General features: G+C 41.7%; 1 pseudogene; it reads left to right on the top strand.

The window, feature by feature from the left end:
* LOC113360550 overlaps positions 1-13,666 on the top strand; it is a 48,606-nt pseudogene extending 34,940 nt beyond the window's left edge.
* The last annotated feature ends 3,755 nt before the right edge of the window (positions 13,667-17,421 follow it).

The raw sequence follows: 17,421 nt of genomic DNA, 5'->3' as shown, positions 1-17,421 counted from the left end.
CAAAACCCTAGTTTGGCCGCGCCTAAAACATGTCAAGGCATGCCGACCATGCCACATGTGCCAATGGCATGCCGCGCCTAAGCCATGCCATGCCGGCCTTCCCTTCACGGCTGCCAAAACGAAGGTGTGCGACAATCAACGGCCACCCTTCCATCTTAGATGCAAAATCTCGACCGTCGAAGGTCACCATCGAGCCGGCAAGTCTCCCAAGCTCAACTTGCCAGACAAAAACAACATGCTACATGTTTTCCATGAAAACACTCGGGACATCAATACATTTCACAAACTGGGGGATGCTCATTAAGTATTGGTTTGGCGGTTTACAGCGTGCGGCGTACACTACGCCTGTTACAATACAATGTCATAAGGATGAGTCGGTTAGTAAATAGAGGGAGTAATGCTAATACGCTTTCTTTTATGGAACATCAATTTTAGGCGTTACCAGTTACCACCACCTCCTATTTACTCATCCGTTTTCCATTTCTTACGTGACCAGAGTACGTTTCACTTCGACTTGTATAAATAGGTCTTACTTATTTCCACCGAACAACAAGTTCTGGTCAGGAGCATACAACACTCATAAAAACATTTGCTAGCTTTCCCATCTATTATCTTCCCACTTTCTGATACAAGTCGTAAAACAACTACTCTTCCAGAATCAACTATTCTAGTCTCAACACTCTCTTCGCTTCCCTACCCAAAACCAACCCTTCTCTTTTACTTTGTGACCGAAGCAAGTCTGGAACGGCCATTTCTTGGTTTAGGCCGGATTTGTACAGATTGATCTCTCGAATATAAATTACTCCCTTGCAGTATATTGTTTAGGGTTTAAATTTGTTTCTCACCCACACACCCGAAATTACCAAAATCAGCAGAAACCATTTTCACCCTCAAAAAATTGGCGACCACAGTGGGAGGTCAATTTCTCGGTTCAAATACCAATTTCAGAATACGTTTCTCTAACTCAGGAAGATGGTCGGTTTTAGGGCTGAATCCGTGTCCTCAAGTTCCATTCGGGCGAACGGCAATGTTTCTTCTCCCAACATAACATCCAACAACGCAATCGACGAAGGAATTCCGAGGATAACCGACTTGGCACGGATTCAGGAAATCCATACCAAGAACATGGATCTGATGAAAGAAGCGATTAACATCATACTGGACTTCCTCATCAATTTAACGGTGGAGTTGAACGATCCACTTGCCCCGGAAACTCCAGCACTGGAGACTAACATCCCAGACGATCAATCCCAAGTCAACAACTTCACTACCAATTAGAAACCAGCAGGCCAGGAAGCGGCCTCACTGGTGGAAAGTTTATATGAACTCTTACATCTTTCAAGAGATCAACGGATGGAGACTTCACCGCGATCAATCGAATAACGTTAAATGCGTCCATGGTTCCTTCACGCTTGGAAACATCAAGAACGCAAGAGATGTCCATCAACAATGTCACGTTTACCGACGACGACATGATGACAGAGGAAGGACATAACCGGGCCTACACATCACGGCCCGTATCAAGGACGTGGAATTCAAAAGGGCTCTCATCGACACGGGAGCATCCTCCAACGTTGTTACCCTCAGGACACTCAAAACGGCCAGGGTACGACCTAACAAAGTCGTGCGACGGTCCACTACAATGACCGATTTCGAAGGCAACCAAACCAGCACGTATGGTTACATCAACCTGAATCTATCAGTAGGACCCGTCCAGTCAAAAGTGAGGTTCGAGGTGATCGAAAAGGAACCAGATTACCACGTGATACTGGGAAGACCATGGCTCCATGACAACAGAATTATTCCTTCGACGTATCACCAATGCTTGAAAACCATACTGAACGGGGAATTCATCCGCGTGGATGCGTCGTTATCTCCATATGCACCGATCTGCGGCATGGAGATTTTTGTGCCAAGGAAGGGCCCGCAGGCCACAGCCAACAAGACTCACCACACCCCACTACCAAAGTGGATGATCATTGAAGGAACCGATAGTCTTGCACCGCTTCACGGAGAAACCCGATCTCACATCACCCTTTCGGAAGAGAGACACGCCGGCCCCCGCCTGCCAAGCTGGAATTTGGCTCGCACCCATACCAAGGGAGAACGAGCTTTTATCATGGGCCATGATGAAAAAAAGAAAACCGTATAACAGCGCCGCTGTTAGCAATTAACAGGAGAGACTACCACACAGTCTCTCCGCCCAATGGAACGCAAACGCAGTAATGCGCCACAGGAGGAAGTACCTGATGCACCACGACAACTACAAGACAGGACCAACTCTACCACAGACGAACTTGAGGTTGTTAAAATCGGGAGTGAAGAATCCCCGCGACCCATCTCGATCAGCTCGACTCTGTGCGCAGACGAACGCGTAAAGCTGGTAAACCTTCTCAAGGAATATCAAGATGTATTCGCATGGACATACGAGGAAATGTCTGGCTTGCATGAGAAGCAGGTCACTCATCATTTATACGTGAAACCCGGATCCAAACCGGTCAAGCAAACCTCGAGACAATTTTGGCATGATGTGGAAGAACAAATTAAGGTAGAAATTCAAAACCTACTAGCGGCTGATTTCATCGAGCCAATTCACCACCCTACTTGGCTGGCCAACGTAGTCCCGGTAAAAAAGAAGAACGACCAGATCAGGTGTTGTGTCGATTTTAGAGAGTGAACAAATGTTGTCCTAAAAATGACTTTCCGCTCCCCAACATCGACATGTAGGTAGACGCCACCAGTGGACACGGTATGTTCTATTTCATGGATGGATACAGCGGATACAACCAAATAAAGATGTACGAACACGACGCAAGTAAGACGGCTTTTTGAACTCCTCTTGGAGAGTTTTACTACACTGTGATGCCTTTCGGTTTGAAAAACGCTGGTGACACATACCATCGCGCCATGACCACCATTTTTCACGACATGATGCACAAGCAAGTCGAAGATTATGTAGATGACATAGTGGTCAAGTCAAAAACTCGGGCATCCCATGCAGAGATTTTACGGCAAGTGTTCGAAAGATGTCGCTAGTACAAAATGAAGATGAACCCGTTGAAGTGTGATTTTGGTGTCTCTTCGGGAAAGTTCCTAGGTTTCCAGGTGACTACCGAGGGAATTAAAGTTGAGCCAGTCAAAACACAAGCTATCCTCACGATGCCACCACCACGAACCGTGAAAGAACTCCAGAGTTTCATGGGTAAAACAAACTACATTCGCCGCTTCATACCAGGATTGGCTCAACTTGTTGCTTCGTTTACTCACTTTCTAAGGAAAGGAGCAAGCTTCGTCTAGACCACACTACAACAGGAGGCGTTCCAGAAGATTCAGCAAACGTTATCTTCCCCAGCCATCATGAAATCTCCCATACAAGGAAAACCGCTACACCTCTACACTGCTATCGGAGCTCTCCTCGCCCAAGAAGATGACGAAGGGATTGAGCATCCCATCTACTACTTCAGTCGAACTTTAAAAGATGCCGAACTCAGATATCCCAAAGCGGAAAAAGCGTGCTTAGCTTTGATTCACTCCATACAGAAATTCAGGCATTACTTACTTTCTAATAAAGTGATGCTGATATCTAAGTTCGATCCTGTGAAGTTCCTCCTCTCAAAACCGGCCCTGATAGGAAGGCCGGCCAAATGGCTCCTCCAAATGTCAGAGTTCAACATAACATGCGCTTCTCCGAGAGCCATCAAAGGGCAAGCAGTTGCGGATTTACTAGCAGCGTTTTCGGGAGAGAGCACCATGACACTACACGAGGACCTCCCTGGAGACTTTCTGGAAATCTCTTTCATACAAGAAGAAACGTGGCTAATATTCTTCGATGGCTCCGCTACCCCTAACAACGGCACTGAAGGAGCAGGTGTGGTTCTAGTATCCCCAGCTGGTGAAGTCTCCTCGTACTCCTTCAAGCAAGATTTCCCCTGCACCAACAATACAGCAGAATATGAAGCCTTTCTCATCGGGCTGTCTTTGGCTAAACAAGCTGGAGCCACACGTCTGGAAATAAGAGGGGATTCTAAATTACTTGTCAACCAGGTGAACGGAGTATACACACTGAAGGAAGTAACCTTGTCCCCATACAGAGCCGAGGCACAAAAACTACTAAACTACTTCGCCGACGCGACCATAACACATATTGGGCGCAACGGCAACCGACACGTTGATTGCCTAGCCACGCTAGCATCGAAACTGCAATTTGAAGGTTTTGAGGAAACCTTGCCAGTGAAGAGACGAACCGTGGATTCAACATGGCTTTCACAACCCTAAGAGGATGAAGTCGGCGACTGGAGAACACCAATTATCCAAGAGCTTAACATCTCGCTTTCCCAGGGAAAGGTCAGTCTCAAAACCTTACAAAATTTCTTCATGCTCCGAGGGGTGTTGTACCATCGAAACCCAGACGGTTCCTTGTCAAGATGCCTCAGAGAAGGAGAAGCACAACAACAACTCAACCGCGTCCATGTTGAAGTCTGTGGGCAAACATTAGTGGTAACACTCTATCGCCGTTTGCAACGCCTTGGCTACTATGTCCAGAACTGGAGGCTCAATCTCGGTTACTTCAAAGAACCTGTTCTAACTGTCAAGCGTCGTCGCATCAATTAGAAGTTTTCAATATTGGTCACGCTGGGGACTGGCAGGAGCCATACACTCGTTACCTTCGTGACGGTATGCTCCCCACCAATAAGAAGGAGGCAATCAAGATAAAACAAAGGTCCGAGAGATTCGTATTCCACAAAGGAATCTTATATCGTAAAAGCTTTGGAGGAAGTTTGCTACGATGTTTGAACGAAGCAGAAATCCCAATCATGCTGAAAGAGATGCACAAAGGCGAACATCAAGGAAAACAAAAATTATTCCTTCAGATACACGAGAAATACTACTGGCCAACTATGGAGGATGATGCAGCTGTCTTCGTCCAGAGGTGCAAAAAATGCCAAATTCACGGAAACCTTATCCATGTACCATCAACTCCCCTGCAATAAGCAGTCCGTGGCCCTTTTACAGCTGGGGACTCGACATTATTGGAAAGATCAACCCGTCATCCTCAAAGCATCACGAGTACATAATAACAACAACCGAATATTTCACCAAATGGGTCGAATCCATACATTTACGACGGACTAATGGAGTCACAATCGCCGCATTCATTAAGGAGTATATTATCTGCCGATTTGGCGTGCCTAAACACATCATCACCGACAACGGCACTCCTTTCGCAAACAAGCAAGTACGGGAATTAATCGAAGAATATGGAATTAGGCAAGTCTTCTACACCGTGTACTACCCCAAAGGAAAGGACAGGCTGAGAGTACCAACAAAACTCTGATCCGAATCCTCAGTCGGACAGTGCACGATAATGCTCGGACATGGCATGAGCAACTGCCAATGACACTCTGGGGGTATCGGACATCACCAAGAAGTTCCACTGGTGCCTCTCCCTACTCCCTCGTTTACGGCGCAGACGCCATCCTACCAGCAGAAGTTAAAATCCCATCAGCTAGGATTTCCGAAGCAAGTGGAGTTCGATGGGATGAAGCTGAAGCATTGAGCGCCAGAGTAGCAGAACTGGACACTATAGATTCCATAAGATCCAAGACATAAGAGCACGCACGAGCATACATAAATAGGGTTTCCAGAGCATATAACAAAACAGTGAAGCCTCGGGTTTTTCAAGTGGGAGATTTGGTATTGAAGACTGCCAAACACATACAACAAGACGCGTCCGCACCAAAATTCTCCGCAGAGTGGGAAGGGCCTTATATAGTCACGAAGGCGTACAACAGTGGGTACTACAAGGTCATTAAAGAAGACAGAGGAAAATTGGAAGCAGTCATCAACGGAAAGTGGCTTAAGGCATACTACACCTGACCACCACCTCTCGCCCCGCCATATCACAAACACGGATAGCCAGGCATCTTTCCACTTTTCTTCCACATCTTGATTATCAAGTTCTTTTCATTTGTTTTATTGAAGCGAATCAATAAAATTCTCTTATTCTTTCAAAAAATAATAAAAACCAATGCAAAAAAAAGGTGGCAAAAACATGCTCAATACTCAGAAAGAAACCAAACATCTCGCAACTACATAACACAGAAAAGCCCATCCAACAGATTATAATACCTCGAAAGCATCATCTTTAACCGTCTTTGATACCTTTCAGTCCTACTCTTCAAGTTCCGGATTGACTCTTCCACCTTCTGTGACTCCATGGCCAGAGCTTTCTCCTCTTCCAGAATAGCTTTCGTAGCAGGAACCACGCCAGCAAGAATACCGGCTCTGTCGACCTTCACAATATTAAGACGATGCTGCAACCAGCTAATGTTGAACTTCAGGGATTCACAGGTAGACACCATGTTCTCCCAATTTTGAATAGTTGGTTCCGCGACAGCACATATAGACATACTATCCATTTCGGCGACCATTGGCAAGAGACAATTCACCGTGGAAAATAAAGCAGACGAACAATATTTCACCACACTCCTGGTGGCGATGTGGCCATATATACTCCATATCTTTTTGTAAAGAGTCACGAATTCTTTCCGCACCAGAAACCCACCGACGTTTCGGTAATTAGAGGAGAGACACCTCATGCGGGTTCCGAACGACAAACCTGCATTGGGATACTCATGACAAGAAATTTCTAAGTCGACGTTCGCCAGATCTCCAGCGGTTGGTGGGATCAGGCTCGAAGGAAAAGGGGTAACCAAATCATCCTCATCAATGATGGTGACGCATGCTCCGACAGGATATCTCTACACAGAAGAAAACTATTGTCATTCATCAGCAAACAATCAAACATCTGTCGGTCGACGAAAACATACCAGTATAATCTTCTTGACTCGAGTAACCCGGATGGGGGAATTGTTGCAAGAGTCAGGCCTCAAGCGTTTGACTAGAGGATCTAACTGGCTCGAGGATGATTCACTTTTCATTGACATGATGAAGAGATACGGACTCAACAAGAGGAAATATCTGTTGTAAAAATACTGTGGAAACCCTTAAGGAAGAAAGAGAAACAGAGGCTGAGTAAACATAACGTGATTGTATCACGGACGGGAAATCGGCCTTGAACAAAACCCCTCACCAAAACCCTAATGAAAGCCAAACAAAGGAGACACGAGGGTGTGATACTTTGGCATTTGAATAAGGAAAGGATTTCTTATTCGAACTATGTGTGGAAAGAGGCAACCAGGCACACAATGGAAAGCTTCACGGTATCAACACACCATGTAAACGCCCAAGCCACGCCATGTCGATGCCCAAGTCACGCCGTACCAACATCCGCGACAAGTCTGCGCTAACAGCTCCCTTCCAAACCACACCAACACCGACAAATCGCCAAGTCAGCGTCTCAGTGTTCCCTAACCCAGCCAAGATGACGCATGACCAGACTAAGCCGACGATCTTCATCTCACCACCTCACGGTCTACACCACAAGTAAAATCTATGTAAGGCCGCCGAACACGAGAATCACCAAACTCTCCTTACCTCTCGAAAAAGGTTACTCAGGCCTTCTTGACCATCTTTTCACGACTTGTCGCTTCGATTTTTGTCCTCGCCTGTCACCATCTTATGCTTACCTCAGAACAATGCTCTCGTTCCAAGCTAAGCAGGGGACTTAATGTTGATGGTGGTTTTTAGCTTAGGGTTAAAATCGTAAAACCGCACATCTGACATGACGTCACTATGACCATTAGCGCATTTATTAGACCAATCATCATGCCTACGTAAGAATACCAGGGTACCTTTTTTTATGTGCCATGTTCCACGGTAAAACCCTTAACATTGACCGACATCGTCTATGCCAAACCCTAATTCTCATGCTACCGTGCCAATGACAAACCACGCCAGCCACGTCTCCGCGTCAAGGCATGCCAACCATGCCAGCCGCACCACCGTGCCAAAGGCAAACCTTGCCAGCCACGTCTCCGCGCCAAGGCATGCCAACCATGCCAGCCGCACCACATGTGCCAATGGCATGTCGCGCGTCCACCTTGCCGCGCCTATGCCATGCCATGCCGACCTTCCCTTCACGGCTTCCAAAACGAAGGCGTGCGACAATCAACGACCACCCTTCCATCTTAGATGCAAATCTCAGCAGTCCAAGGTCACCAACCAACGCATGGTAACCTTTGGCCCAACGCCAAAACCCTAGTTTGGTCGCGCCTAAAACATGCCAAGGCATGCCGCGCCAGCCACCTTGCCGCACCTAAGCCATGCCATGCCGGCCTTCCCTTCACGGCTGCCAAAACGAAGGCGTGCGACAATCAACGACCACCCTTCCATCTTAGATGCAAATCTCAGCAGTCCAAGGTCACCAACCAACGCATGGTAACCTTTGGCCCAACGCTAAAACCCTAGTTTGGTCGCGCCTAAAACATGCCAAGGCATGCCGACCATGCCACATGTGCCAATGGCATGCCGCGCCAGCCACCTTGTCGCGCCTAAGACATGCCATGCCGGCCTTCCCTTCACGGCTGCCAAAATGAAGGCGTGCGACAATCAACGGCCACCCTTCCATCTTAGATCCAAAATCTCGACCGTCGAAGGTCACCACCGAGCAGGAAAGTCTCCCAAGCTCAACTTTCCAGATAACAGCAACATGCTACATGTTTTCCATGAAAACACTCGAGACATCAACACATGTCACAAACTGGGGGAAGCTCATTGGGTATGGGTTTGGCGGTTTACAGCGTGCAACGTACACTACGCCCGTTACAAGACAGTTTCATAAGGATGAGGAGGTTGGTAAATACAGGGAGTAATGGTAAAACTCTTTATTTTATGTAACATCAATTCCAGGCGTTACCAGTTACCACCTCCTCCCATTTACTCATTCGTTTTCCATTTTTTACGAGACTAGAGTACGTTTCACTTCGACTTGTATAAATTGGTCTTACCTATTTCCACCGAACAACAAGTTCTGCTCAGGAGCATACAACACTCAGAAAAACATTTGCTAGCTTTCCCATCTGTTAGCTTCCCACTTTCTGATACAAGTCGTAAAACAACTACTCTTCTAGAATCAACTATTCTGGTCTCAACACTCTCTTCGCTTCCCTCCCCAAAACCAAACCTTCTCCTTCACTTTGTGACCGAAGCAAGTCTGGAACGACCATTTCTTGGTTTAGGCCGGATTTGTACAGATTGATATCTCGAATCTAAAGTACTCCCTTGCAGTACATTTTTTAGGGTTTAAATTTGTTTCTCACTCACACACCCGAAATTACCAAAATCAGCAGAAACCATTTTCACCATCAAACAATTATATAATTAATCCGCGTGTTGTTTGCTGGATCAACATAAATTTATTCAGCGTGTGAACATGCTCAGAATGATGATTTGTTGAGCGTTTGTTCAAAACCCTAGTTTTTGATCAATTGTTCGTTAATCGGTGGATCGCTGAAAATAGGTCAAGTGAGAGAGGACCGACCACATGGAATTATGGACGTCCATGTGGTGCTCGAGCGTTTCAGTGAGCGTGCACTAGAGTTGGTGAAAGAATGATGATTAAATGTTGGTTTCATCATTTACTGAAATAGTGCTCGTCTGAGCATTAGGTAACAAAACCTAATTTATGGAGGAGTGGGGGACCGGCCAAGAAGGCATGGAACCGGCCCTTGAGGGTGTGGGACCAGCTGATGGTCGACTGAGCAAATCTCAAGTTGGTTAAGAAGAGTTTGGACCCAATATGATCAATTGCGCAAATTAGGTCAAAATTGTGAAAACGTGTGGGACCGGATCGTTGCAAGCCTTAGAGCCGCCCTTGGTCGGTCAAGGGAGAATGCTCGTGTCACCATAATGCCCGTGTCTCAGTCTTGAGAGTTTCGGCATTTTTTGATGTGCGTTTGAGCAATATCTTGAATTTTCAGAAGAGTTCGATCTTTGACTGAAATTCTCGATTTTGCTCGAATGAGCAAGTAAGCCCGTTTGATCAATATTTCGTGAATATTAAAATAATAATATTTTAATATATTTCCGTGAGTAGCCTAGTCGGTCATGTGACCATGTTGACTTTGGACTTTTTCGTGGTTTGCGCAATATTTGAGAAATGTGGGGAAACCATGATTTTGCTGAAACGAGGAAGTTTCATGAGATGAGAGAAATAATAATTTATGAAAGATTGGGGATTTCTAGGTGTGGGACCGGACATGGCTAGGGCATGGTCGTCCGGCTAAGTTGCCTGGTCCCGCGACACCTTTCCCTATTTTATATTATTATTTTTCATGAAACCACAAAAATATGGAGAAACCATGAAAATATGGAGAAACCATGAGTTTTTCTCAAACAAGGAAAGTTATTAGAATGGAGGAGTCTTCAAGAGTTTATGAAAATAACAAAATAAGAAAAAATAATGTAGGAAGCATGGGCCCGACCACGGCTAAGGCATGGCTGGCCGGCCGGTGGGCCCGGCACATGGGCGCTTCTCCATTATTTTAATGTTATTTTGTTCTCTCTCCTGTTTCGTGCGGGATTCCTTATTTGTCCATATTTTTGGATGCTCGTTCGTACAATTGGGTGCTCGTTCGTGCATCATTGTTGAGTACACTTGCACTATTAGATGGGACTTACTCAGTGATAGTTCAGATGCCCGATTGTTGAGTATTTACTACTAATTTATGAAATTCAGTGGATAATGCTTCATTAAATTGAGCAATAAAAGTGAGTAGTTTATTGTTATCAATCCACAGGATCAGCCGTGGATTCGACCATGAATTCGGAATAATAACAAAATAGGTATTACCATTCTACGGGATCGTGGATTCCACCACAGAATCGGAGTAATGAAAGTAGTTATTACGATCCCATGAGATCAGCCATGGATTCGATCATGAAATCGGAGTAATGAGATTATCTATTACCATTCCATGAGATCAGCCGTGGATTCGATCATGAAACCGGAGTAATGAGATGAATAGATTATCTTCTAGGAATTCAGTGGTGAATGTCACGGTAGAATTAATCTATTGCAGAAGGCATATTAGCCAGTTAAAGCGTCATACCGGTTCTGAGGTGCATAGTCAGGAAACATCAAGTGTTGCCGAAGTCCTGAAGACGTTATTGCTCTCAATCTTACGGAGAACCGCTTGGGTCTATACACGGTCTCTCTACATAGTCAGGGAACAATGAGTGTCACTGACGTCTTGAAGGCGTTATTGCTCTCAATCTTACGGAGAACCGCCCAATCGTTCTTCTATGTAGAGGGGGGTCTCTCTCATGTAGTCAGGGAACAGTGAGTATCGCCGACGTCTTAAAGAAGTTAATGCTCTCAATCTTACGGAGAACCGCCCAATTATGTTATTCTACATAGAGGGCACGATGAACCTCCAATTATGCTAGTGGAGGCCTTTCGACATACATGTTCATCATGGCTTCGTAAAATATGAATCGTTGCATGTTGAAAGCCGTGTCAAAACACATGCATCATGATTTTAAGGTTTTGACCTTTGTTGAAAATCCACCATCAACAATAGGTATTATCTGAACTACCCAGTAGCAGTAAGGTAATGCTAATTTCTTAAGTCACTTGACCTCGATGCACAATGGATATGTTGATCATCTTCGCTCTGAAAGTCGTTATTTCATTTAATTGTTCATGAGTTTTCCTTAATTTATAGGTTTCCAGGTACCGAACCAAAATTCTTTCTATGGGAAGCTACCCTCGAATTATGAATAGCAACAACAACACATACGAGTTGTACGTACCGAGTATTTTTGATATTTAACTGCATTTGACTAAATAATTTGTAGAAAAAAAGGAGCTTCTTAATGGTGTCTTGTATCAGTACAAAGGGTAGGTAGAAGGAGTTTGATTCCACCATTTAGAGGGTTCCACTCAAAAACCATTCTTTGCCATTGCAAACCTAGTTGGAAGACTGAAAAATGTGGGGGTAAATCAGGAATCTGTCTATAGGTTGAACTGTTTGATCATGTTATTTGTTTTTGTTTTTTTTGATAAATGAAAAAATAGAATATGTGCACCTCTTTCCGCACAAATCTAGTTTTCCATTCAATTTTTCTCCATTTGATTCTCGATTTGTTTCTGTCTGACTTTTTCATTTCTTTTATTAGTTTTTTTTTATATATTTATTGTAATAATTTAAATCCCTGACTTCAATAGATTTGGTCCTATGAACTTATTTTGGAGCACTCGCTATGTCAAGGCAATGACTCTGTTCTTAACATGCCTTAAGGAGTTTGCTGAGTTCACAAATTCCAAGGATCAAGAAAACAACATTCTACCGGAAAAGTGCTACAAGTTGCCTTATAAGTAAGATCACCTTCTCTCTCTTTTTTTCACTGGAAGAGAGATTCGCTAAAATCTCGGTGGCAGTACAGGTCTCCAAATGAATTATTTTGTTATATAGGAGGGATTTACGGACTTGATTATAGGAAAGTAAATAAAAACTTATGACAAGTGTATTTTTACCCTCTTCCCTTAAGAGTTAGAATACATAATTTCACTAATTCATCTGAATGGCATTGAAAGCAGTCCAGGGAGGGAGTGGGTCTTAGTAGGTTCATCGGGTGATTAATTGCAGGTGATGCTAAAAGACATTGGCATGCAATGAAGTGCAAAAATTATGTAGTGCAACTGCAAACCAATTTTACAGGTGCTTGTGGAAATTTGACGTCTTGCTATTGACGATTCTCTTGTGTTCTCTACCAACTTCATCATAATCTTTTTCATCTTTGACAATTCTTGGGTTCTCTCAGGGTCATATTCCTTTATAAATCAATGGTTTGCTAATGTTGTGAATAAATAAACCCGGGTTGATTCCCTTTATTCTTTCGTACAGGTTTAATGGTTTTCTCTTTATCCATCTCATTTTGATTTTAGTGCAATTGAGTGCTTTACAATTGCATAGATGGCTTCTACAGGTAACTTTGGGCCGACCTTTGTTGTGCGAGGGTTTGGCTAGGGTTTCTAAATAAATATGGAAGAGGAGAGTCGAACATGTTTTGACTCGTCAAATGGGTTTAAGGATAGAAATACTGGACTCTATGTAGACACTCAAATGACCTAGTTAACAAAAAGTTTCATTTCGAATTTATGCAGCTATATAGAAAATTTGAGCAGCTGCAGTATTTCCAGTGTTCGAAATCTGCAATCTGCAAAACACTAATTGCAATCCAAATTTATGGTACATTCCAACACATGGCATTCAGTGATTGGTTGACTAATTGGACTCGGAGTAGGTGCTTCATTTGTAGGGATGATCCTATTTACCATTAGGTTAACTAAATTTTTACTACAACTGTAAACTATCAGTCCTAAGAGTTGTGATAGCCTAACAGCCCAAATGTCAGTGCTTCAGTTGACCAGAAACCACTTGGATATTTTCCATCTGTGAGTAGACATGCCTAGATTCTTTAGATATATTAATTTCCTGTGTGTGCTAACCTTGTACATCTGTATGCTTTATAGAATTGCGAATGATAAAGTGGAAACCTTCTCTATCACACGGAGCTTTAACAAGCAGGAGAACTAGACCTGAAATACACACTCTGCAACCTGAAATGGGCTTTATTCTGGTTCGTTGAGAATACAAATTTTCAAACTCTTTCTTCAATGGTATCTTCTCCCTCTGAAGTTCTAGCAGTTGGCTTATTGTATTCAAAAAGGATGTCTGGTACTAAGTCTGAATCTCGATAGGATTCGTGATGAAGATAAAGCATCTTGTAAATATCGATTGTGTTAAAAGTTAATTATTTCTCTTCACAAAAGACGCACATAAACTCTTGTTCTGGTCTATTAGATTTCCATCAACCTTATTTCTCTTATAGTTCTATATTAAAATTTACAAGAAATTTAATAAACAGGGATACCAACTCTCTTGCAAACCATGGTGCACTCTTTTCTGTGACCCGTTTTTTGCAAAATGCATGCTGATTATGCGATTAGAAAAGGCACATCGATTTTTCTTATGTCCCAATTACATGCCTACATACATGGAAAGCAATGAATGCATTCTACTCAGTGGATTATACTTCACTGTCTTCAAAATTATTTTCATAATTGAGAGAGAGGTGACCCTCTTTGTGATTCTACTGGGAAGGATCCTCCAAATCAGGCTCTTCATGGGTGGATGTTTTTTTTTATTGTTCCATTTTTATTCATGACTACTTTTATATGAGCATCAAGTACCAATACCTATATGGGAAAAATATCATTTGGTCTTTTTATATACGGGTCCACAACAGTTTGGTCTTTTTAGAATTTACCTTTTCCATTTGGTCCATAATTAAAGAAAAATACCAAACAGATAATAATACCCTTACCTAACTGTTACCGTCCTCAACCCACGAACTCTTAAAAACGCGTTAACCGTCTCTCTCCTTCTTTTTTTCATTTCCAGTTTCATTTTTCAGAGAAAACACAAGTTCTTCATCTTCTTCTCTTCAAAAACCCAGAGAAACAACATCAAACTCAAAACCACCAAAACCAGTCGAAATAAGTCGAAAAGCATTTCAAATCTCGCACATCGAAATCAAAACAGTCTTCAAAATCAGAAAACCAAAGCAAAAAAACGAAAAACCCTAGAAAAATTGAAGAAATTAAAACCCTAAATGGGGAAATCGAAGAGGAAAGTAGTAGTAGATTCATCTTTAGACGACGACATTGAAGAAAGAAACAACCAATTAGTTGTTTTTGAAGGAGATAATCAAGAAGAAGAAGAAGAACCAAAAATAAAGAAAACCAGAGTAAAAAAACCAGCGAAAGGTACAAAAAAACACTAACTCGAAGTTGATTTTTGATCTTCTAAAGTTGAATTTTGATATGTTTGCTGTGAATTCAATTTGTATTCCAATTTTTGTGTTGTCTGCATGAAGTTGTATTTCAGTTATAAGTAGGGTACATCTTTTCGGAGTTCATTTTATATAATGAAGTTAGTAGATCTATATGGTAGAATGAAGGTGTATATCTGTTTGATGTTTGCTGGACTTCATTTCTAGAATGAAGTCTAGAAAAATTGTACTGAGTTTGATGAATAATACCATGATATTTGATGTTTGAGTTCATTCTTCTGAATGAAGGTATATACCATGTTTTATTAGTTCCTTTTTTAGAATGAAGGTGTATACCATGTTTCAGCTTTGATGTTTGCTAGACTTCATTTTGTAGAATGAAGTTAGTAGAGATATATGATGAGGTTGTAGAATAAAGTTAGATCTATTTATGAGTTCATTCCATATAATGAAGGTGTATATATGTTTGCTTTTTGATGAATAATACCATGTTTTATGAGTTCATTCTTTAGAATTAATGAAGTTGTATACCATGTTTCTTCTTTGATGTTTGCTGGACTTCATTTCTAGAATGAAGTATATAAAAATTGTTGATCTAGATTTTACAGTTCATTATATAGAATGGACATCATTTTGGAGAATGAAGTCCATTATCTAGATTCTTCTTGTGTTGGTTCTTGTTTGTCTGAGTTCATGTTGTATAATTGAACATGTTTCTTCTGTAAAATTATATACCTTCATATTATACCTAGATTTTGTACAAAAATGAAGTAAGCAGGTTTTGACAAATACTTCAGTTTGTCATCTAGATTCATTATTGTGTTGGTTCTTTTTTTAAAGACTCATTTTATTTAATGAACTTCGAACTGCTTGAGGGTTCACCAAATAGAATGAACTGAACTATTCGTCCTTCTCAAGCCACACTTTATCTTCTTTTATCAGCTAATATTTATAAAAAGTAACCATTAATCTTCTTTTCTTTTTTAAAAAAAATTTATAGATAAAAAGATAAAGTGTAGCTTTGCTGGAGCCATTGCTCTTGCTGGTAAGATTAAATCTCTTCCAAAAGATGAGGCTTTGAATGAAGAACAAAGACATGCTTTATATAGGAGTCCGTTGGGGAGTGTAGCCAAAGTATTTCTAGAAGAGAACATTATTGCTACTGAATGGAATAAGTTATTACTTGTTGTCCAAGTTGTCTGCAATGCACACCAGTTCATTCCTGAAACAAATGATCATATGTTTGTTTTCAACATAGAGGATCAAACATATGTGCTAATATTATCACCTGAAAAGTTATCGTTAGTGTTTGGAATACCATGTATTGCTGGAGGTGGAATAGAATAATCTTTCTTGGACTCTAGAAACGTAGCTGACTACACTTATGGAACGTTCTATAAAACCTACAATTTTGCTCCACCAAAAAAGAAACTTTCTGATATAAAGAACACATAATTGAGAAAAAAATCATTGAGTTAATTAGGAATAGAGGATCTATTGAAGATCTTGTAACCATGTTTGAACTCTTTCTATTGTCTACTATTTTTCTTACTACTGGTGATGGAGGTTCCATCCACACCAAGTACCTAGCTTGCCTAGAGTCAATTGATAGAGTATCTCTGCCACATATCATACACAATCATTTGATGGAAAGCTTGAGAAGAGGTTCTTCTGAAGGGTGATATCTTTACTTATTGGTGAGACGAAAGGCTGTTCATAATTATGTTTCTTCATTTTGAGGTTTGATGTTGAAAATAATTGTTGCATATAACAGACTAGTATAATTCTTCTTTTTACAGCCTTGATTTGCTGAGCATTCAAAGAAATTAAAACCCAAGTGGCAGGTGCAAGAAACAGTAGACTACCGTCCAAGATTTGCAAGGTGGAAAATCAATACCATTTGCAAACACTTAACGTCCAAGATGAATGTTGATGATTTTGGAGAGGTAAAAATCTAGTTTAACATGGTACCATTATATTCTTTTCAAATTTCACATAATGAACTATATTGCTTTAAGATAATGGACTTCATTCCACAAAATGAACTCTGACTGTTGATGTCGATTCCTCTGACGTTCTGGTTCATTCTCCTTGTAAATGGATACCTACAAGGAATGTTTAATGAGTATGCAGTTGTGTATTCATTGTGTGAGATGAACTAAAAAAAATTGTTGATAATATCTGATTATTTGAATTTTTTGTGTGCAGTTATCACAAAATTTCTTGGAAGAATATACTGAAGCTGAAAACAAGCTACTGCTGAGTTGCTTAAGGAAGAATTCAATCAAATGAATGCCCATATAGAAAATATGAAATCTACACATGCTCAAGAAATAGAGGACCTGAGAGGTAAACATGCTCAAGAGATACAACAGTTGACAAAGAAGCATGCTGAGGAGATGTAGGATATTTTATTAAAGCAGGAAGACCTTGACAAATCACTTGTAGAAGCCACAACTAAAAAGACACTCTTTGATAGAAAGATGGAATGCCTTCAAATATACTTGGCTTCAAAGCAACCTGAAGTTGATGAATTGCTAGCTCGAGGAGGGAATGTGGCGAAATTCATGGCAGACCAAGCATCAGAGTACATGCGTACTACACTTTTCACTGATGAGCATAAGAGTGCATTGTTGAGAGATCAACCAGTGGATGAAGTTG

This window comes from Papaver somniferum, chromosome 3 (assembly GCF_003573695.1).
Source record: "Papaver somniferum cultivar HN1 chromosome 3, ASM357369v1, whole genome shotgun sequence".
NCBI classification, from domain to species: Eukaryota; Viridiplantae; Streptophyta; class Magnoliopsida; order Ranunculales; family Papaveraceae; genus Papaver; species Papaver somniferum.
The sequence above is the reverse complement of the archived record's forward strand: the minus strand, read 5'-3'. Positions and strand labels throughout refer to the sequence as shown.